The sequence below is a fragment of the Apium graveolens genome, chromosome 8, assembly GCF_009905375.1.
Source record: "Apium graveolens cultivar Ventura chromosome 8, ASM990537v1, whole genome shotgun sequence".
Taxonomy (NCBI): Eukaryota; Viridiplantae; Streptophyta; class Magnoliopsida; order Apiales; family Apiaceae; genus Apium; species Apium graveolens.
In genome coordinates, this window is record NC_133654.1 from 256589599 (window position 1) to 256614291 (window position 24693).

Consider the following 24693-nt stretch of genomic DNA (forward strand, 5'->3'; position numbering starts at 1 on the left):
GGTTCGATCCTACACTTAATGTTGGTACAAAAATTCATCCACGTTATAACATGGTTTATGTCAATAAAAGAAATAAATTGTGTATGTATGAACCATTTGTACTAGCAATGCAGGCCATGTAAGTTTATTTTTGTAACTATCCAAGTCTTAGACGAGACATGGTTGATTGGCTAGTTGTATGCAAAGTAAAGGCTTGATCACTTATTGAACTTCCTCAAACCCCAACATCACATCAAGAGCCGTTCCAAAATGATATCCCTACACATTTATATAATATTAGTATAGATGATATTCCTACACATGTAAATAATGATAGTGGAGTTGAAGTACATTTGGATGATGGTGATGATACTCCATAAGAAGAAATGGAATATGAATTCGAAGAAGACGGGTCTTCAAAAATGGAAGATAGTAGCAATTGTGAAGATGATTATAGTAATTGTTCTAAATAATTGTAAGTGTATTCATACATATATAACTATCTTAGTATATGTGATAATATTACAATTATAATTGTAAGGTGTTTAATACATATACATATATATTCTAACAATATATTATATATTATATGTTACAAAATATGAGTAAAGTTCTATGGAGTCCACCTTTAATTGGAGTCCTCAGAGTCCATATATGTTCTGCAAGTAAAATATAGCTTAAAATATTGCAAAACATATTATTTTTCGACAAACATCACTATTCTATCAAAAATCTTGTAGATTGCATACATTTTACAAGCAGAACATTGCAAAAATATATATTCTACAAAACATGTTTAGTTTGCAGAACATAAATGTTCATGTTGCAGAACATATTGCAGAACATACATATTGTACCGTAAATATATGAGATTTGCATGATTTTGTTGAAGTTATGCTATTTGTGTAACATGTTTTGCAAAATAACACGTTTTACAATATATTTTATTTGCAGAACGTAGATGGACTCCGAGGACTCCGATAAAAAGGTGGACTCCATAGAACTCAACCCTTATATAGGTAACAAGTTATCTAATATTATAATTTAAATAATAATTATGAAAAATATAAATACAAGACATAATTTGTTGGGTTGGGGTTTTTAGACAGCAACGAGGGTTTTTATCTTCAGCAACAAGAAATTAGAGTTTTTTATCAAGCTCAAATGAAGATGAAAAAATTGGCATCCCTTATAGATGTATCTATCTTATATTCATTTCCTTTTCATGTGTGTGTATTCAATTCATGGGATTTCATTTCTCTTTCTTATATTTTGTTACTATGTGTATAAGTATATATATGTGTGTGTAATTGATTGAAAGTGTCTAAAATAAAAATTTATTGACTCAATTGACTCAGTTGCTATTAATTGTTTGTTGTTGTTATTCTCATCGATTAAGCTTATGTTTCTTTTAGTTTCAATTAATTTCTTATAGTTTCGTTGCTTGCTTCTGTTTCTCTGTTATTTGTATAATTCATCTCAACTGGTGTAAGTTTAATTCATTGTTTCTCTGTTATAAGTTTAATTCATCTTATTATTTAACCTATTTAATTTGTGCCTATGATAGAAACTTACTCGCAACAAGATTATAATTTGGTTTAAGTATGAACTTAAAGTCCCATAAGTAAAGAGACTAGTAGTCTTGTGTAGTCTCTACCCAAAGGTGAAACAATTCAAGGGTGCACATTTTTTGCTATAAGAGCCCGGGATATATTATTCACTCCACTCGTGAGTCCCCACTCGAAAAGATAAAAAACACACTAGATGAATATATTGTTCGGGAGTGCGTGTGAGAGAGCACGTGTTTCTCTGTGCCTATAAATTGGCTAATCGAACATGTTTACTTTCTCTGTGTTTGTTTATATGTACTGTGTTTATATGTTTTTTTATTTACTCTATTTGCAGCAGCCTATGACTTATGATCGAAGTCCTAATGAGGGTATTGTTAATAAGGATGTTGGCTTTGCTAAGTTTGCGAGTCCTAAGAAACGCAATGGAGAACCAAGTGATGGTCAGGATGCTTTTGCTCTCGTGAGTAAAAAAAACACAGCTGGGTGCAATCATTGGCAAGGAGGATTGTTTTGCTCCTAATAGTCACCACAACTTGTACGTGTAAAGATAATTTTAGTAAAGTTTTGTTGTTAGCAATTTTTTCTTTTACTTTTTATTTAGTATCTTTGAATTACCACTGCTTCATACTATATGCTTTTATGAATTGCATACTTTGTATTAGAGTTTAAATTACATTGCAAACTGCGTGAGAGGTTCTGTACGGTGCATTGATGTTTTTGCAATATTGCAGATTTTGAATAAAAAGAAATGCAGTCAAAGTGCAAATATTGGCAAGAAGGATGTTCCTAATAGTCATGTCTCTAGGACAACAGTTGACAAAGCCGATGACACCTTCCAAGTAAGTCGCCATCTGGATTACACTTTTGTCTATAGGCCCCTTAAGAGTGTTTTGTTTTTTATATTATGCAATATTTGTCATAATAAATTTTATTAAGTATTTTGTTATCTTCTTTATTACATCCACAAATGAGGAGGTTTAGGAGCCCTGCTGAAAATGTAATTATTCATTCTGGTCAGGCCGTAATAGCTTCTAATAGTCACGTCTGTACAACTAAGTCACGATTTGCAGTTTTGTGTCACATAATTATTGGTGCTTATACATGTTCATTTGCTTATTTTAACCCCTAATTTCATGAATTTGAATGTGTGTCTGTATATATCAACTGATATCTTTTGTGATAAAAAATTTAATAAATATACTTTTAATAAATATGCATCAAAACAACTTATGAAATCTAATTTTTCTTAATATGTGTGTTTTTTATAATTTTTTTTTACAAATGTGATAACTAAAAATGGGTGGAGGGATTTTAATATATTTTGTTATATTGAAGAAGTTTACTTGTAATATATGTCTGGTTACCATAAATTAGAAGGTTACTTTGTTACTCTTATGTGAGTTTAAATATGAGTAGATACACAAAGTTAGAATAAAATAAACATGTTATAATTAAGTATAGAATCCTAGAATTTAAGATAAATTGTCAAATATTACCTCTTGAATGTCAACTGTTTTTGTTACCTATTAAGTATAGTAGTTGTCTCAATCTGCTATAGTACATGGGCCAAGGGTCATCGCAACTTTAGTCTTCTAAAAAGGCCCTGCTGATAAACTAGTTTCACATATCTAGTTTCAACTACTGTGCAGGCAATTTTTTTCTTACAGAAACAGTAAACTGGGTGTTCTGTCATACAAGTGTACGTTGCAGATTAGCTGACATAACATGGATGTTTACTTGCTAATGCTACCTTGTCGCGCAAGTTCTTTTTTATATAAAATTTTTGAAGCTCTTGGCTTCCCATTACATATTATATGTATTTTGTGGCATATCGGTCTATACTGAACTTCTGAATTTTATCCCAACAAACTAGTTTTTTAAGGCCATAATGTATTTGGGCTGCGATTTGTCTGCTTCAATCCAATTTGATGGATTGTTAACCATTTCTAGCTCTGACAATATGTTCCAACTGCTTAATCTATATTAATTTAAACTTTATGTAATGAAATTACTAACACAACTGAACCACAATTACAGGACAATAGAAATAAGTACTCAAACATAGAACTCAGCAATATTTCCAACAATAATCCACAATACTTGCTAACAGAAGATAATTACACTCGCTTTCGAGAGGCCAGTCTCTCCTAATTTGTGAAAGACAACCCTAATTCATCCATACTCTTTCCTCCCTCTTTTGCCCTATTTGTGTTGCTCTGGCTTTTCTCCTGTAAAGACCATCTTACCCTTCAGAGTTTGTGCCTTGGACCCTTTTACCCTTCCCTCCACGTCTGGAGTATACATATTTATGTCTTTTGAGCTGTGATACAGATGAAATACTGGGTGGAGTTTTCTTGACGACGGTAAAGCTACTTTGTATGCCACTTTTGCTACCTTCTGGATGATCTCAAATGGGCCATAAAACCTTGCAGCCAGTTTTTCATTTGGTCTTTTGGCTAATGACTTTTGTCAGTAGGGTTGCAATTTGAGGTAGACCGAGCTTCCTAATTCAAGATTCATCTCTGTTCGCTTCTTACGTTTTATCAGTAGATTAAAACGTAACTCATCAAGGATTCCATCTCTTTCTTGTAACCATTCGTGGAGACTACCAACAGGTGTTTGCCCTTGTCCAAATTTCAGCAAGTGGGGAGGTTCACGTCCATATAACACACTGAAAGGACTCCTCTTTATAGATAGGGGTGGCGACTTATTATACGAGAACTCCGCCCAATGCAACCAATGTGCCCACGTCTTGGTCTTTCCGGCAATAAAACACCTTAAGTACGTTTCAAGGCTTTTATTAACAATTTCTGACTGACCATCCGTGTAATATCCGGGAAAAATTATGTGAATAATATATGTGTGAAATAAATAAATATTACGTGTTTTATAAATTTAGAGTAATTATTGTCATGATATTAGATGTTATAGTTGTTATGTGTATTATCGTGCGGGCCATAAAAATTTTCGATTGATTAATATATGTTTAAACTACAATTATATGAATTTATCTGCAATCGAAATGCGTGTTTATTAGCGTCTTTATTAAGGCACTTGTTTTATTTCAATTTATGCGCGTTTGAATGTATTTTAGGTGTTTTCGGTATTTTCTGGTAATTTAGGGATCGTTTCCGTTTTTCAAAAAATCAACGAACCGGGACCCCACCGGAACGACAAACCCCACAAAATCCGTGTTTTTATTTTTATAAAATTATTCGTATTTCAAATACCCATTACTTTTGTATTTTTTTTAATTATTCAAAAATTTCGGGGAATTTTGACATTAATTTTGTATTTTATCATTTTTAAAAATATTCCCGTAATTATTATTTTGGGGTCTATTTATTTAAATTTAGGGATAAATACACCCTTAATTTATTTTGGGGATATAATTTCAGATTTAATATAAATAGCTGGACTGTTTTATTTATTTATTTTTATTTTATTAAAAATTCAGAAAATTGATAAGAACCAAAAACATTTTTGGGGGTGAATATTTTCTTCCTCAACTTCAATCGTGATTTTTGATCGATTCTGGAAACCAAATAGACGTTCTAGTAATCAAAATCTTCCTCTCGATGAGAGCTTTCTTTTGGTATCAACATCTTGATCTGAGGTACAGTAAATCGAAAAGTCGATTTTTATATTTTTATTCTTGAAAATCGATTTTTGTTTTTGGATGATTCTGGGTTGATTTTGATGTTACAGGCAACTTTAGAATGATGTTTAGGATCGATTTTTGTATTTGGTTTCAGCGTTTTAGTCCCGGATTGTCAAACCCGAGTTTTTGAGTTTTCAGTTTTTATATTTCGATTGTGGGGATTGATTCGTGTTTTGTTGTTGATTTTGAACATATGACTGCATTTGTATGATTCTCAACTTTGACTTGAGATATTGTTTGTCGAATTTGGGTAAGAAACGAGTAAAATCGAAGTTTTCCGATGAACTCATCGGAAAACATTAGTTTTTTTGGCAGAGAAATTAATCGGCGAAAGTTTAGTTGTTGTTGATGGCTGGAACAGAATTATAGGCTGCCTATGTTGTTGTTGGGATCGAAAAAGTGAAACGAGGACTGTGTTTTGAGCCCCGTTTGTGTCCTTCGTAGGTTCACCAGAGTCCGGCGAACCCGCCAGAAACTGGGTTATTCCCAGAATCCGGGCGGCGTTCAAGCCTGACCCGGGACCTCCTTCAAAAACCCGAACGGGTTGCTTGCAAAATCCCCATTTTGATCCCTGAGAATCCATTCCCATTTCTGTAATCCGTTTCTGTATTTACTTTTTATAATTTATTTTAAAAATTACTTTCTTATTTCCAAAAATCATTTAGTTTATATTTAAAAAAATCATTTACTTATTATTTTTAATTCTAAAAAAATTATTTTAAATTCCTAAAATTATTTTATTTAATTATTTTCAAAAATACAAATTGATTTAATTAATTATAATTTATTTTAATTGATTATTTATGAATTTAATTAATTGAATAAAAATCAATTAATCAATTAATTTTATTTATAAATAGTTAAATAAATGTAAATTATTTATAATTAATTCAAATAATTTCTAAAAATTATTTTTAAGATTTTAAATATTATATTTTGGTATTTAAAAATCAATTAATATTATTATTAATTGATTTATTCCCATTTATTTCTTATTATCAATTAATACGAAACGAACGCTTATAGACTCAGAAAAATATTGCACTTTCAATAAAAATAATTTTAAGTCCTAATTTCTTTTGTATTGCAATGACATTTGATTTGTATATCCGTGTGAGTTGGTATATGATCGGTAAATATTATTATTGACCTGATTTTCATTCTGAACGCACTGAGACATATCTTTTAATGATCTGACTTATGTGTTACATGAAGTATGTGATTACGTGTTATGCGAATACCATGATTACGTGCTATATGATATGCATGCTATCTGTTTACAGTTTAAAATGCCATGCTTACTTATAAACGATCGGGTAGATGTCAAGACATATAGTTACGTCGATGGAGTTTGGTTTTGTCAATTAAGTTAGTCCTTTTATTTATAGAATCGAGTAGCAAGGAGTGCGGTCAAGTGTTAAACGGAGATAATAGCCAGCAGCTATAGGCATACATATAGTAAGAGATTATCGAGCATACCAGGCAAGTACCCTAACTTCACTTATCATACAAGTAACGTTTATTTTGAATCTTATTATGCAAATATTTATATTTTCACTTATCATTCAAGTGGTATTGACTCTGAATTTATTCTTTCAATTACTCTACAATTCTATATTCGGAATAGTTAAATATTTTTATATTTCGCTATAAATTACTCTATACAGTGATGCTTTGAATTGAGATTAGCGAATAACTAATTGTTCTGGTTATTTCACCATTGGTTGTTGTGATAACACCGGACCGTGAGAAATAGGGAGTTATGTGGTTAAGGATGTCATTTGATTCGACTCCTTTGACGAAAAACTGTTTTTATGGGTTGGATGGTTGCGTAAGAAGCCGTGGCGGCGGTCCAGCGTGAGCTATGTGTTATACAGACTATAACACATTGCTAGGCCGATATGTGCCTTGGGTACCTTTTGTTTAGTTGGATATGCTTTGGCATACCGGTGTTGCTCCGCGATTGATCACCGACGGCAACACACCGTCGTTCGAGGATTCCAATCCCAAAACAAAATATATTGCAAATGTTGTTTATTATCAAATATATATCAGTTTTGACCTTGTTCAGGTATTGTGGTTCGGTTTTATTCATCAGATATATTGTTGTTGTTGTTCAAAAGCATAAGCTATTTACTGCTTGCTGAGCATTTCTTTCGCTCATACTTGTTTAATATCTTGATTCTTTCAGCTAGGCCAGGGCATGCGTAAGTTCCAGGTCTGACCAAAGGTTGTGTGCTTGTAGATAGTTTGGTGTGTTTTCCAGATAGACAGTTTGGGACGCTTAACTAGTCTAGAGGTCTGTAATAAATTTTGAATAAATTGTAAAACTAATTAGACTTATGGGTTGTAATAACAGTTGGTTTATATTAGTGCCTGTTCCATACTATAACCTGTGATCGATCCAGTTGCATGCAAGGGGTCATATTTATTATATTATTCCGATGTGATTATTTTATTTTGGTTTATTGACTAGTGACCCTCTAATCTAAACCCCGGGTTTGCAGGGCGTCACAATCCGTTTGTGGATGGTAGGATGTACTCCTCTTTAGTTATGTCCCTTGTAAACGAAATAGCTCCTGCCAGAAAAGGCTCATAAATATTTTATCACGATCAGAAATGATGGACTCTTGAAACCCGTGTAAGCGCACCACTTCTCGAATAAATACATCAGCCACAGAAGCTATTTTGTATGGGTGACGCAAACCTATAAAATGCGCATATTTTGACATCATGTCTACTACTACCAAAATAGAATGGGAAGCGGTTGGAGTAACCCCGCTGGTGACTTCTGTGAATATTGTTGTTGGCACGTGGTACACAGCTGTACATATTCGTTGACACTCTTTCGCATCCCCGCCCAAAACCAGAGTGAGGCTAACAGTAGGTATGTCTTTAATTCCCCAGCATGTCCCCCTACTAATGAATCATGGTACTGATATAATAAAATCGATATAAAAACTGAGTTCCTGGGAATAACTCTCCTGACTTTATAAAACAATTTATCACCCTGCATTTTGAACCCTGCATTACCTCCTGTTTGTTCCCCCGGACTGGATTTAATTTGTTGCAGTTCCAAATCATTAGCAACCTCCCTCTCCAACTCGTCCCCATCTACTTGATTAATAGACAATAAAGCCCCAAACTCCACTATACCTCCTTGCTTCCTTGACAATGCATCGGCCACACGGTTTGCCACCCCAGGTTTGAACTGTACTTCAAAATTAATTCCAAACAACTTTCGTACCCATTTTTGATACTCAGGATTTATTTCTCTCTCCTGCAATAGATATTTTTTACTGTGCCGATCTGTTCTTAATACAAAATGTCTTCCAAGAAGATAATGTTTCCATTTCACAATTGATAAACAAATGGCCATAAGCTCTTTTTCGTACACTGATTTTTGTCGAGCCTGAACCCCCAATAATTTACTAAAATAGGCCACTGGGGACTTCCTTGCATTAGTACTGCACCCAGCCCATATCCTGAAGCATCAGCTTTTACCACAAATTCTTGTTGAAAGTCCGGAAGAGCTAGAAACAGAGGATTGACCATGGCTGCCTTTCAATTTTCAAATGCCACCGTTGCTTCGTCCGACCAACCAAAATTATCCTTTCTCAACTGACATGTTAAGGGTTGAGCAATTTGTGCATAATTTGCAACAAATTTTCGGTAGTAACCGGTAAGCCCGAGAAATCCCCTTAATTCTCTTAAGTTAGAAGGTTGTGGCTAATCAAGCAATGCCTTTACTTTGTCTATATCCATCGCTACTCCTTCATTAGAGATAATATGACCGAGATAAGAGATCATGGGTTGGCCAAATGTACACTTCTTCATATTTGCATATAATTGCTGCTTTTCTAGAACATCCAAAACCTGTTGTAAGTGTGTCACACGATTTTGCTCCTTTTGCTATACACCATGATGTCGTCAAGAACACAACACAAACTTTCGTAAGAACGGACTAAAAACATCATTCATTAATGATTGGAAGGTCGTCGGGGCATTCATTAGGCCAAACGGCATAACGAGAAATTCGTAGCGCCCGTCATGAGTCCTAAATGCCGTTTTGTGAACATCTTCTGCCTTTAATAAAATCTGGTGGTAACCCGCCTTCAAGTCAAACTTCGTGAAAATTTTTCCCCATGTAACTCATCAATCAGTTCGTCAATAACTAGTATTGGATACTTATCCGTTATTGTTTCGTTATTTAGAGCGTAATAATCAACGCAAAAGCACCACGAGCCATCTTTTTTTTTCACCAATAAAACAGGGCTAGAGAAAGCACTCTTGGAAGGCTGAATGATTCCCGTCATTAACATTTCCTTAATAAGACACTCTATTTCATCCTTTTGGCTCTGCGGGTATCTATACGGTCTGACTCCTATTGAATCACTACCGGTTTTGAGATTGATAACATGCCCATGCCCTCGAGATGGAGGCATCCCTTGTGGCTCACTAAATACTCTCTTGTATTTTGTAACAGTAGACAAAAAAATTTTGGAATCAGTTGGGGGTTCACCTGTTTGATTACACTAAGATCCATCCGATTACATTCCACCCAATATCCTTGCCCTTCCTTCCTCAAGCTCCGTAACATTGATTTCAATAACACCTTAGACCTGATGAGATATGGGTCACCCCTCAATATATTCGAACTTCCCCTCAATTCAAATTGCATAACCTATATTTTCCAGTTTGTGGTGACTGGACCCAACGTTTGAAGCCATTGTATTCCCAGAATGACATCCGACGAACCCAACTCTAACGGCAAAAAATTATCACAAACCACTAATTTCCAATCTAAATGCAGATTCACATTTTTGCACACACCACTTCCTTTAATCATTTTTCCATTCCCTAATGATACCCCAAACCCTCCTAACATATTAATTGGCAATCCCAAAGTTTGCACCATAGACAAGGAAATAAAATAATGCGTCCCTCCGGGGTCAATCATGACAATAACCTCCTTATCATCGATTCCTCGAAGTTTCATAGTTTTAGGATTAGATATACCCACTACAGAATTAAGTGATACCTCTGTAATTAGTTCCTCCGTTCGTGACATTGGCGGTTCAAGACTTCCCCCATATGTTCCCTCATCTTCTTCCTCATCAATAAGAATAACCCTCAATTCCTTTCGTTTACACCAATGACCCATTATCCACTTATCATCGCCACGGAAACAAATACCCTTAGCTTTTTTCTCTTATAGCTCCTTCTCTATCAGCCTTCGAAATTCAGGAGCAGACTTAGGTGTCACATTTTGATTTGAGGATCTGGGTGAATACACATAACGTTGAGACTCCGAGGCTGCAGAGCCCCAATTTCGCAAAATAAATGGACTATTTAGTGTCCCACTTGAGTAAGTCGAACCAGCCACACTTCCACAACTATACCCTAGTGATGCCCCTGTTTTGACTGAACTTAAAAGTTGTTTCCTCCCCGTTGTCACCTTGTTTTTCTCCTCAACTCGGATAGCCAGATCTATAGCTTGTTCTAAATTAATTGGATTAACCCCGCTGGTGACTTATTATATGTTCCAACTGCTTAATCTATATTAATTTAAACTTTATGTAATGAAATTACTAATACAACTGAACCACAATTACAGGACAATAGAAATAAGAACTCAAAATTAGAACTCAGCAATATTTCCAACAATAATCCACAATACTTGCATAACAGAAGATAGTTACACTGGCTTTCCAGAGGCCAGACTCTCCTAATTTGTGAAAGACAACCCTAATTCATCCATTCTCTTTCCTCCCTCTTTTTCCCTATTTGTGTTGCTCTGGCTTTTCTCCTGTAAAGACCATCTTACCCTTCAGAGTTTGTGCCTTGGACCATTTTACCCTTCCCTCCACGTCTGGAGTATAGGTGTTTAATTTTAGTCTCATTTAGGTCTATCACACTTTAGCCTAATCTAAAGCAGTGTCTCTTACAAGGTTTGGTGTGAGTTGTTATGAGGTAAATATTTAATTATATAGTCGCATGTTTGTTGATTAATTAGCCATTGATTATACATCAGATACCTGGTAGATTCAGCAGAAGAGTTACTATGCTATTGGTGTAATGAAATGCTATTGTTCTCAATTGAACATCATGATGTATAACAATGTATTGTTTTTTATATTTTGCAATTTCTTCATTAATCAATTTTATTAAGTATTATGTTATCTTCTTTATTACAGCCACAAATGAGAAGGTTTAGGAGCCGTGCTGAAAATGTAATGTCCCATTCTACTCAGGCCGTACCACCTCTTTCCGAAAATCCTGCACAACCTGAATCTGGACAGCGCGTTCCCACTCAATTAAAACAGCGTGCTCCCTCCAAATCTAGATAACCGGTTCCCTCCAAATCTGGACAGCATGTTCCCTCCAAATCAGGACAGTGTGGTCCCACCAAATCCGGACAACAACACTTTCATGCTTATTCTCAATCGAGACCAGGTCAACAGCGAATACGTGTACCATATGAGTCAGGAATTCACTCACCTACGAAGTTAAGCACACTTAATGAATCACTACATCTCACTGCTCAATCACGCCAACACACACCTGAACCCCAATCACGATGTTCAAGCGATGCTCCATCAGAACCAGATGAATAGACACCGACTCTATCACATCCAAGCACGTTTAATGTGTCCTCTACTTCTGCTAATGATAATCTATGTTGGAATATTGGGTTTAAACAGATAGATGGAAGCATGTGAGTACAAGTAATTAAAAAAATGTAAGTTTCGAGTTCTTTAAAAAAAATTGAATTATTTTTTGTTACACAATATCATCTAGTGATTTACCTTTTCTCAAATTTATATATGCTCCAGATTGGAACCTTCAAATAATTGATCTGCAAGGATTCAGAAAATCATGTATGAGCGACTAGAACCTGAAGGATACAATTGGAAGTCAGTTTCAAAAGAAACTCAAAGTTTTTATTTTGAAGAATTTAAGGTAATTTTGTCACTTCTAATATTTTATATCATCCTAAAAGAGTTATGAACTATTCTAAGGTAGTGACAGTTATTCTACCCTGATTTTTAATACATATATTTACTGCTGTCCAAGTAGTTAGTTATGACAATTGATAATTTTTTTTAACAAAAATACTTTTAAACATAAATGTATTTATGATTTTTATTACATATCTTTACTGTTGTCCAAGTAGTGATAATTGCTAATTTTTTTTAAACAGAAATACTTTGTGTGGAGACAGTCGGACAAAATTATTTATGAAGGCTGGAAAGATTGCGCGAAGAAGAAGTATTCTAAGCTTGTTTCGGTTGCTCGTTCTAATTAGGAAAAGTACAATAGACAAGATAAAAGAATTCACAAGAATGTCTATTTAAAATTGGTTGAATATTGGAAAACACCAAAATTTCAAACAAAGTCTGTGATCCAGAAAAAAAATCGTCGTAGCGGGGTTGATGGCCGCCCTTCGACACATACTAGAGGGTCCGCTTCTCATAGGACTCTTGCAGCTCGTTATGTAAGGATTTTTTTTTTTGGTCATAATTTTGCAATTAATTTTTTATAAATTCTAGAAGCAGGACCGGTAAAAGCTTATGTGGTTTGGATGTTGAATGGAAATATTCTTTCAAGTTAAAATACAATATTCACTCAACCTAGAACCACCTCTTATCCATGAAGTATTGTTTCATATATAAATCAATGGTGTCTAGAAAGCGTTCTTGCCTGGGAAAACTTAAGCTCATAAATATGTGAATTTATTTGTTTTCGACCATATTTGGATTGTTGTTACCAGATTTATTTTTGTTTTATGGTTTGTTTATAGATAGACGAGTTAATTGAGAGCCTAAATTCTTTAATTAGGGGAGCTGTTAGCGCGTTTGGTTTTCTGTGGTATTTAAGTGTTTCAATTATAAGGGTTGTTCTTGATTGTTTTTTTATTTTGTTATATACCTGACGACTACCTGGGTAAGGGGCACCTAGTCAACCTAGAACATGAACAACTATTGTTATAACATTATATGTTCTTAGTTAGTGGATACAACTATGAGTTTAGAATCCGCGTGGGTGTTCTCTGCACAGGGAGTTAAAAATTTTAAGCATGATAAATGAGAGCCTACACGATCTTATTGGATCTTAATGATGTATTTGACTATCAATTCTGCAATTTATCTTCGAAGAAGAAGCAAAATTATGTATAATATACTTCCTGGGATAGAATTTTTTATAAGTTTTTAAATAATAGGGCTATAACCACTCTCTCACACACGCACAATCCGGTACCTGCATTTTTTGGTTTTTCTTCGTAGTTTCACGTTACATTTATCAGACCCTGCATTAGACATGTTACATGTGTATTGTTGTATGTAATTAGTGTTGTAAATTAATTAAGTTAATTAATTACACTTCATGCACACTGCTAAAGCCAAGTAACTGTATTTTATTGTGCTGAAGTAGAATTTTTTTATGCTCTAAATTTTGTTAATTATTTTTTGCAGAAGATACAACATAAGCGAGAACCTACGGCTGATGTGTTGTTCTACATGACACATACTAGACATGTGAAGAAAAATATCCCAAATGGCGATATTGAAGATAATGGCATGGATGACGAGTATGGCGAGAATGGAGAGAAATTAGAGGTTGTATGGGTAGATAAAAAAAGTCAACAAATATATGTGAGTGCTTTTGATAAATCTGTCTCTTCTTCGTAAATTGAATTGTGAACACATTTATTTTTTGGTTTTTTCCTATTTTCCTTCGATGCTCATTTATATATAAATATTATTCAGTTGAGAATTAAGATGGCAGGAGCTCAGCTTTAAACCAAGTTATAATATAATGGTTGTAGCTAATATAAGAGGATTTTAGCATCCTGTTGGAAAATTTGTAGTCAGATTTTTATGAAAAATTAATAGTAACTTTTCCATTGTCAATACAATGACAGACTTATAAAAAAGAATAACCTCTTTGTATATTTAATGCAAGGATCATTTATATTGTTATATGCATGAAACTGTTTTAGTACTTTATGAGCAGAAAGAGAAATCTGGGGAGCCTGTAGATAGAAATGCACTATTTCTCAAAGCAGTTGGAGGGCCTGACAAGAAGAATAGGGTGTATGGGCTTGGTTCATCACAAAGCATCTTCTACAAGCCGAAGACTATTCATTACCCTTCATCTTTTGCCACTGAAGAAGAAAACCAACAGCTTAAGCACCAGCTAACAGAAATGAACGAACAGATGAAAGCGATGGAAAATCAGTTAGCCCTGATTATCGAGGCTAGTTCAGTCTGACTTCCTCATTCCCCTGCTGATTTAGATGGTCAAGATGATGGCAATTAGTATTTGATTTAGTATATTCACTATGCATTTTGACCTAGACTATTTATGTTGCGTATCATATGGACGCATGATTTTATACTAGTTAAAAGCTACTAGGTTTGGTAATTCTGCATTTGGATTTGACATCTTGGTATGGTGTAGTTTTTGGGCAGATGGTAAGACTTTGGAGAACATTATTCTCATCTGCTATATTTTGCTCATCTTGTATCATAAGATGATCGTTTGTCATCAATGAAACACAACTATCTTCTGTTATCTTTTGTTGAATATGTACTTTGTTGAATATGGACAGGTTTAGGGAAATAAAATTAGAATAATAATTTTGTTCGGATTCTGTTGGTAAAAAAATTGTTATTAAATTTAACAACAAATATTCTGTTAGCAAGTCACCAAATAGATAAGCAGTTAGCAAATTGTTAATAAATTTACAATGGATAATCTGTTAGCAATTAGTCATTAAATTTTACTACGCGGGAAATTTTGATGGCATTCTATTACCAAAGATAGCAATGAAATTCTCTGTTACCAAAATTTACCAACGAAAATTTGGATGCCATTCTAATACTAAAGATAACAACAAAATATTCTATTACCAAAATTTATCAACGGAAATTTCGATATCATTCTGTTACTAAAGGTAACAATGAAATATTCCGTTACCAAATCAGTTGGTTTATTGTTGGATAAAAACCGAGAATTCTGTTGTTAGGCTGCTGTTATTCCGTTGTGAAATTACTAAGGAAAAGTAATTCTGTTAGCACTGATTTCCCAATGACGTTAACTCCAACCGATCATTTCTGTTGTCATTCCATTGGCAGGTTGTTTTACCAACGGATTCCCCTGACATGCTAATAGAATTTCTGTTGTTATATTTGAATTTTCTTGTAGCTCCAGGAACGCTCTTGCGAGCGGTGCGCCTAAGTCTGGCCATCTTCTTGATTAACTGTCATGGTTAGATCAAAGCAAAAAAATTAGCAAATGAGCTCAGCAAGTAACAATATATACAGTTTTATAATGTATTATCAATATCAATATATGAGGCATTCTACATTACGTGGCAGCTTTCTATGACTCGGTAAGTAATGGTCACGAAGAGGGTTTCGGGTTTTCATGATTCAAGGATCAGGATTGGTAGAAATCTGATATTCGTCACAAATCATTAAAAGGACTTCGAAGAGTTTCTCAGTTGAAAGGAAACATCTAATCAAGCTTCGGGAATCAATATCAATGTAAAATAACAGGGTTCACAATATTACAACTTTAGCGAAGATACAAGCCATTTCATTTTATTTCCATTAAAAGAAGCAGGCTACTTAAAGAATATAACAATGTTCTCTTTTATAAAATAGTAAAGAACCCTTGATAGGAATATTCATCTTATTAAATGTAATACAGGTGTTCAGCCCGTACCGACCTCCATCTGGTCGTTATGGTACCTATGGCATTATTTCAGCCTTATATTGGACTAGCCCCGCTAGCCTCTTATATGACCGGACTAGTCCCACCAGTCTTTTACGTCTCTATCCCATCCATCAGGAATTCGTTTGGAACACCTTTGTGTTGGAAGTATGAAATACTGAGGTCATTTTATCATTACCAAGAAAATGAAATCATTTGGACTCATTCAAGTCAAGAATCATTCTTAAGTTCAATTCAAGAATTCAAAAAAAATTATTGAATCAAAAGTAAACAGGGATCAATATTAAAGAACTAGATCAAAAGATAAATAAGGTAAACTAGTTCGGAATTAGAATAGTTCTGAAGATCAATATATAACAACGTATACAGGTTATCGAAAATCCAGGTTAATCAAAACATCACATAAAGAAGTTCATAAAGGTTCTCTTAGGTTCACATGTTAAAAAGATAACAAAGTAATAAAGTAAGGTAATGAATGTTAGGATCAATAGGGTTACCATAAAGAATCAACAGGGATTGATAACAAGTTATTATAAAGAACAATACTAGGGTTTCTCAAAATCAATAACAGGTTTATCATAAGTGCTATAAAGAATCACTACTGTATCATGGCATTGACAACATCCACTCTATAACCAAATATTAATAGAAGGCCAAGTTACTTGCCTTAAATAGCTTTCCCGCTTTATGGTTATCGAGCTACTGCCACCTAAGATATCCTTCTCTTTACTAGCCTGAATGCCTCTGCTATCCGAATCTGCAATCCAAAACAGAACCCTAATTAGGAACCTAATCAAATCTCGACATTTCTCAGACCGTCTAACGATTACGCCAAATCGCGATAACACTTAAATTATATTCACATGCAACACATGTAGCGTATAATAATACATACGTTTATACTCTTAAGTCATCGATTATCCAAATACTTCATATATAACAAGTAATCACGTAATCCCATGATTTTTGACAACTAAATCTTATCAAATCGTATCTACGCTTACTCGCAATTACACTTAAACACTTAACATACCGAATGTTAAAAAATTCGAACCAACCAAGAATAATAAGTCAACACTTAAAATATCCACTTAATGATATGCGATTTGTCAATCAAGATCAAATGAACTAACATGCATATATCCTATTTCATAATTTTCTTAAAACCGAATAACATCCATATTTCAAAATCAAAGAATCTTAACATTATGGTAATTAAATACCAACATATCAATCCATATTCATTCAAATCCAAATTTCATTTCCAAATTAAACAATAAGCCAACTAACATCCAAAATAACTTATAAATAAACATGCAACCAATTGAATTCGACATGCATGGCTATACTCACAAATCCAACTCGATCTCATCCACGTACGAATGATTTAACCATTTTCTTCCAAAACTGAAACTAAACATAAAATATTCATACTAGAACTTTACATGCAAGCAAGGAAAAAAATTTAAAACAAAATTTTGTGTATATTATCGGACTCATGTTGATCATCGTCACCATCGGCTTACCACTGACGGTGGAAAACGACGGTGGTGCCCCGTTTCGGGGTTTCCAACTGTACCTCCACCTTCAATCAATTTTTGACAATAAAACAAGCATGCAATCACAAAATCATCATCAAAACCATGAGAAAATCAAAACCCTTCTTGAATTTACTAAAACCGAAGTACACAACCAAATAAGAAGCAAAATCTTACGTATATATGGGTTTAGAATAAAAATTGAAAGAGAAATGGGAGAGAAATTTAAGAGAGAGAGAGTATATTGTGAGAGAGAGAAGAAGCGAGTTAGAGACAAAAAAAAGAGAAGAGAGAATCGGGTGGGGAGAAGAAAGAAAAAGAGGAGGGGGTGGGAGTATATATAATGGAATGGTAGGGGTAAAATGGTCCTTTTCCAATTTCTAGAATCTTGTTTTTTTTTTCTTTTAAAAATGTATAAACCTCTCTTTAGCAAAATATAAAATATCCTTATAAAATTATAAAATATACTCAATCTCATTTTTCAAATAAAGAGAATAAAATTAGCTCTCCTCCGATATTTTAAAATATTTTTTTGAGCGAATAGATTATTTGTTATGGATTTTACAATTAAATACAAAATAATGAAAATAAATTCCATAAAATCATTTTAAAACATCAAAACATCAACATAAATCCAACTTTTTTTTAAAGTCCCTTCGACTATTTTAAAGACAATAAAATCAATCTCACACCTTAATCACATTTCAATAATTTTATAAAATGTTTAAAGATGATAAAAACCCTTATAAATCCTTTTATTAACATTTAAAATTCCACTGATCTCAAATTTGAACATGCACATATCAACATGAAAATACATAAGATCATCAAATAAATTTTACATTAACACTCTTAAACACTTTAATCCCTTTTAATATGGGTCCCATTCAAGTTACCACCCGATGACACAGCTTAATCCTTTAACTGACTCGTCAAACTGGAACGAGTTACTTTACGTTCCTCGTTACTATTATACATAAATGACAATTAAACCACAAAATTATTTGACCATTTATTTATTCACATAAATTCACATAAACCATAATTGTAGCACAAAACTATACTTTATTCATTTAATTATATCACGAAATTCCCAGTCGCTATATTTTTTATTTGAAAACGTTAGGGTTTTGAAAAGAAGAGAGATGAGCGGCGAGAGAGAGAGAAATATGGTTAAGAATTGAGGTGTTTGACTAGATTGTAGAAATAATATTGGGTTTATATATTTTAGTAAATCAACGGCTCAGATTAATCCATTTTATAAATCAACTGATTACGTGATAGGGTTTTATTGGGTTAAACTGATTTGGGGTGTACGTTTTGAATCATTTGGGTTATTTTGAAAATAAATGGACTAACCTATATAATTGTCCCAATATATTTATAAGTTATGGGCTATTTAAGTTCTCTTTAAACCCGATCAATAAATTTCTTTATTGATGAATGTGAGTTTTAGAGAAACTTAATAACTTAATCGAGAAAATATCATTTTCGCGAGATGGCTTATGATCCTTAATTATTCTCATTTATATATTTATAGATATTTATATGAACCATTCACTTTATAGATTCCAATATTCCTAAATCCAGATGGAGTTTAGTGAATTTTTCGACTCCCAATAACGACATTCGTTCCTGATTTACAAGATAAATTATTAAAATAATTTTTTCAATGATCCAACCGTACGGATGTTAAAATATATAAACTTCAGTAATATGAAAAAATTATTAAAAAATTTATAATTCATCTTGCATACGAGGAATAGAAAAAACTTGTAAAAGTACCACTCTCAACAACGAGATTTGTTCACGATTTACAAGATAAATTTTAAAATGATTTTTTTGATGACCCAACGACACTAATGTCAATATATATCGATTTTAGTCATATAAAAAAATTATTAGAAAAATTCAAATTCATCATGCATGTTAAGAATTGGAAAATCTAGTAAGATAACACTCCCTACAACGAGATTCGTTCTTGATTTATAAGATAATTTTTTAAAATAATTTTTTCGATGATCCAACCATACGGAAGTTAAGATATATCAATTTTATTCATATTAACAAATTATTAAAAATTTAAAAATTGATCTTGCATGTCAAGAATAAAAAATCTAGTAAAAGAACCACTCCCGACGATGAGATTTGTACCTAATTTACAAGATAACTTTTTAAAATGATTTTTTCTGACCCAACCCTAAGGACGTTAAGATATATTAATTTTAGTCATATGAAAAAATTATTAAAAAATTTCAAGTTCATCTTGCATGTTTGGAATAGAAAAATCTAGTAGAAGTACCACTACCGACAAGAGATTCATTCCCGATTCACAAGATAAATTTTAAAAAGATTTTTTCGAAGATCGAACCATACGGATCTTAATATATATCAACTTTAGCCATAAAAAAGAATTATTAAAAAAATTTAAATTCATCTTGCATTTCAGGAATAGTAAAATCTAGTAAAAGTACCACTCCCGACAACGAGACCCGTTCCCGATTTACAAGATAAATTTTTAAAATATTTTTTCGACTATCCAAACGTACAGATGTTAAGATATATCAATTTTAGTCATATAAAAAATTATTAATAATTTTAAAATTCATCTTGCATGTCAAGAATAGAAAAATCTAGTAAAAGAATCACACCCGACAACGAGATTCGTTCTTGATTTAGAAGATAAATTTTTTCGATAATAAAACCGTAAGAATGATAAGATATTTCAATTTAGTCACACTAAAAAGTATAAAAAATTTAAAATTCATCTTGTACGATAGAAATATAAGAATCTAATAAAAGCACTGCACCGACATCGATATTCGTTTCGGATTAAAATAATCCTTTTAAATAATTTTTTCGATGATCCAACCGTATTGATAATAGGATATATCAATTTTGGTCATATTAAAATAGTATTAAAAAATTTCCAATTCATTTCCAGTGTCAGGAATAGAAAAATGTTGTAAAAGTACTGTTCTCTTAAACGATATTTGTTCTCGATAAACAAGATAATTTTTGAAAATGATTTTTTCGACAATAAAACCATACGGATGTTAATATTTATTGATTTTAGTTGTAGAAAAAAATTAAAAACTTTATATAAAATATTTTAAATTTATCTAGCATAATAGAAATAGAAAAAACTAATATTAAAATATAAAAATAGTTTAAAATTTAGCTAATTTTTATTTTAATGTTGATAAAATGATAAAAATATTATATGAATACCCACCATTTAAAAATTTGTTTTTTTAATAATACGAAACCGGTAATTTGTTTAGGTCGTTGGGCCAATCATTGGTTTCCCCCCTTAACAAAATTTGGTTCCCCCCTTTACATTTAAATCTAGGAAATATCCCCCTTATTTTAATCTCATAGTTCATCTAAATTCCCTCTCTCTTTTTCTCTGATTAGGTTTGACTGATTATTGGATAAGTTTTCATTCTCTTCGATGTTTTTCTATTGTATAGCTCTCTCGGTCTCTTCTATCTCTTCAATTAAAAAGTAGTAATTTAGAGCTTTGGTCTTTGGATTCAATTTACGGCTTCTTTCCTCATTATTGAGCATCACTCTCCGCCCTTAGTTCCATTTTTTTGCGCCTACCTGTGTAAAGAGATTTTGAGTTTATATGTATTTTGATTTAGGATGAAATGAGTGCTATATGTGATTTACGCATTCAATTTGATTTCATGTATTGGTCAAATATTTTTCATTTTTTTTGTTTAACTTAAAGATTATGCATTATTTTGTGATCACTACAACAAATCTGGCCATTTACGACGGTTTTTTTTAACTGAAATCGTCGTAATTGAACCATTTATGACGGAAAAAAATCGTCGTTTTTGCTCGAGTAGTAAGTTCGTTTTTTGGTCACAAGATAAAATTGCGTCGCAAGTTAGAAAGTAGGGACCCACATTCTAAATAAAATAATAAATCTACTTACGACGGAATATTCCGTCGTAAGTTATCAACATAAGACGAAAAGTAATGTCGTATGTTCTTTACTTACGACGAAGGAATTGTCGTATGTTTTATTGTGAGACCCACCTTCGATAAAATAAATCATAAATTTACGATGCAACTATACGTCGTAAATTAGTAACTTACGACGGAATATGTGATGAAAAACCTTCGTAAGTGTGTATTTCCAGAATAGACAAATTTTGACTTTTTAGTTTCCAGCCATTTTTTAAATTCAATACAATGCTAAACAAAAAGCAATCAAAACTAGTGGAAGAACTCATATTATTTCACTATAATTGGAATAATATTCAAATATTTTAAGTACAAAAACATTAATAATACACCTAACAAAGTCATTTGAATTTTACAATACATGACAAAGCTTAAGTAGAACCGACTAAATCCAACAAAATTTATTAATATCAAGTACTGTACTAAGCCTTGATTAATTTCTCAAATGAATCTTCCAGGTCTTGGCTTCTTATTCCAATTCTGAAATAAAAGACAAATTTAGCTTGCTTTAAAGATGAAATAAAAGTAAAACAAATAGATGACAAAACTAAAGCAGTACTCCTTTGTCTTCTTTTGCCTGAAAATCTGAGGAACTTCATCTCTGAAAATTTTGTCTGCACGTTGACATAGAAGTTGAAGACGTGTAGGAAATTCAATATTAAAATATCATAAAAATTAACCCAAGCTTTAGTTTACCACGGACAGAAATTTTCTAGTCTCCTACCTGCATACATCTGTCTTAAACATTTTTCATCTGGTAGTCCAGTTCTCCATATTATCTACTCTCTAATATTTCGACCTTAGATCATTTTTTAGCCTAGATTTAATTTTTAATATTTTTGACGTAATAAGGATTTAAAAAGCATATACTAGTAGAATTATTACTACACTTTATAGCTAGGAAAGTACTTGGTCAAGGAGTTGAGAGATGTGTAATTGGTAAGTTAAAAATCAGAAATACAAAACAAAATAATTATTTATATACAAGGGAGAGAACAAACTTGATAATTCATTGAGTTAGACCCGGTTAGTGTGATAGATCAACTCTTAAACAAATTTACACTATATATATACATGTGTTGCTTGTTAAAAGTCTGGTCAAACATAAGAACAAAAGATCCTATATTTCGGTAAGGTAAGAAGAGTCAGTGAGCACCTTCTTAACCCCAAATTGTAGTAATGCTACATCTCCTGAACATCTTGGAACTAACCAGCCACGTATAACTGCAAAATAATTCATTCAGTTGCAGAGCAAGAGTGACTACACACACATATATACAGATAAACTTACAAATAAATGAAAATGAGCCATCATTAAGAACAAAACTAGATATGGTTATTAATTTGGAGTTGTTTAAATTATTGACTCTTAAGCAAGTTCATGTTCATAGGAGAATTGTGAAGGTTAAAGACAAAAAATTTTAGTAAATTTAATAGGAAAAAGCTAATTCTTGGTAGTTTTTATCGGAAAGGGGTCGACGGAAAAAAGAGATAACTTCAAGGTTTAGAGTTTAATATGCTCAACTAAAATTTTGAAGGTGCCATGAGATTAATGCAACAAACTTGAAAGTTACAAATGATATGTAAACCAAAAAACTTGGAAGAAGGTATATGTAGCTCTTTTAGTAATTAACTACTTCATTTGACAGCTGTCATATTATACTTTATTTGACAGCCCATATTCTCTGCTAACACATACATGGATATCGCTTTTAATCGGTGGCATTTAATGTTGGCCGCCTTTTTATTTAAACGAATTCAATAAAGATAGGGGGGAAATTTCCCTCCTAACATTATAAAAATTGGAAACAACAAAAACAACCGAATTTGGTGGCTTTTGTATTAATATTAAATTTAAAATATTTTAATTTACCCATTTTTAAATATTATTAAAAGTTATACAAGGAAGAATGAAAGCAACATGCATTACATGTGTAAATTCTTTTGATCGAAATAAATACTTTCTAAAAAAATAGTGTAAAAGTTTCCAAATTTTTATTTATACATAGTTTCATTATTGAAAACTATATGTCTTTTTAAATTAATTAAAGAAGTAGTTATGTCTTTTATACATTATATAACCTTGATGTTAAACTAACTAATATTAAGATAGAAACCACCCATTACAGTGTATCTCTCTCGCTATCTGCACACACACTGTTACTCTCTCCCTCTCCCCCCTCTCTCTCTCCTTTCTTTCTATCTCCCCCTCTCTGTCTCTCTCTCCATTTCACAATGTCACACCCACCCAGCGACTCCACCAAAGCCCTTCCAATCCCACCGTACATGAAAGCCAGCTCCGGCTCAATCGGCTAAATCATGGAGGTGTAAGTACTAAATAATAATCTGAGATAACAAGTAAATGATACTCTGAATAAAACACTACAATTGGGATTAATAATGAAGAAGAGTACACAGCTTATTTAAAGAGACCAGCTGAAACGCAAACTCTTTCCACGAAGCCTACTGAAACGCAACAACCTTAATCTACTACTCCTACTACAACGCTTAGTTGATTTATTCAAACATAATAAAAACAGATAAACAGATGAAACATGTTTAGATAATATCCCCAACATGCTCCCCCTTAGTCTAAACATGTTTCAGATTTTTGACTCCAAGCAAATTCCTCATTTTCTCGAACTTGGCTGCAGACAGTGCTTTAGTTAATATATCAGCGCGTTGTTCATCCGTTTTAACATGCTTGATCACGATCAGCCCCTGCTCTACACAATCTCTTATGAAGTGATAACGCACATCAATGTGCTTACTTCTTCCATGGAAAACCGGATTTCTTGCTAGATCAATGGCAGATTTATTGTCAATGTATAAGACAACGGGACCTGATTTAATGCCTGTAATCTGACTGAGAACTCTTTGTAACCATATTCCTTGACAAGCAGCGGTTGTAGCTGCCATAAATTCAGCCTCGCACGAAGAAAGGGCAACGCAGCGCTGCTTCTGCGAAACCCAAGAAATTAGGCTCTCATCAAGATAAAATGCCATGCCGCTTGTACTTCTTCTGTCCTCCATACTTCCAGCCAAGTCACTGTCAGAAAAACCAGATAAAATATAGTTACCTCGTCCCTTTGTGTACACCAAACCATAGTGCAGAGTTCCTTTGATATATCGACATATCCTCTTGATAGCGTTCAAATGCAGCATAGTAGGCCTCTCCATATAGCGACTAACAATCCCAACAGCATAAGCTATGTCAGGTCGA

General features: G+C 32.9%; 2 long non-coding RNA genes across 4 annotated transcripts; both read left to right on the forward strand.

Moving 5' to 3' along the window:
• The first annotated feature begins 1107 nt into the window (after positions 1-1107).
• Positions 1108-11791, forward strand: LOC141678335 (uncharacterized). 2 transcript variants are annotated; one of them, XR_012557689.1, is made up of 4 exons: positions 1108-1176; positions 1885-2085; positions 2282-2389; positions 11409-11791. It is a non-coding gene; the product is annotated as an uncharacterized LOC141678335 (long non-coding RNA). The 2 variants fall into 2 exon arrangements; XR_012557690.1 differs by lacking the exon at positions 11409-11791 and adding an exon at positions 6600-7961.
• A 9-nt stretch (positions 11792-11800) lies between these two features.
• LOC141678336 (uncharacterized) lies at positions 11801-14767 on the forward strand. 2 transcript variants are annotated; one of them, XR_012557692.1, is made up of 5 exons: positions 11801-11929; positions 12048-12174; positions 12416-12709; positions 13689-13868; positions 14230-14767. It is a non-coding gene; the product is annotated as an uncharacterized LOC141678336 (long non-coding RNA). The 2 variants fall into 2 exon arrangements; XR_012557691.1 differs by having other exon boundaries at positions 11807-11953.
• Positions 14768-24693: the final 9926 nt, after the last annotated feature.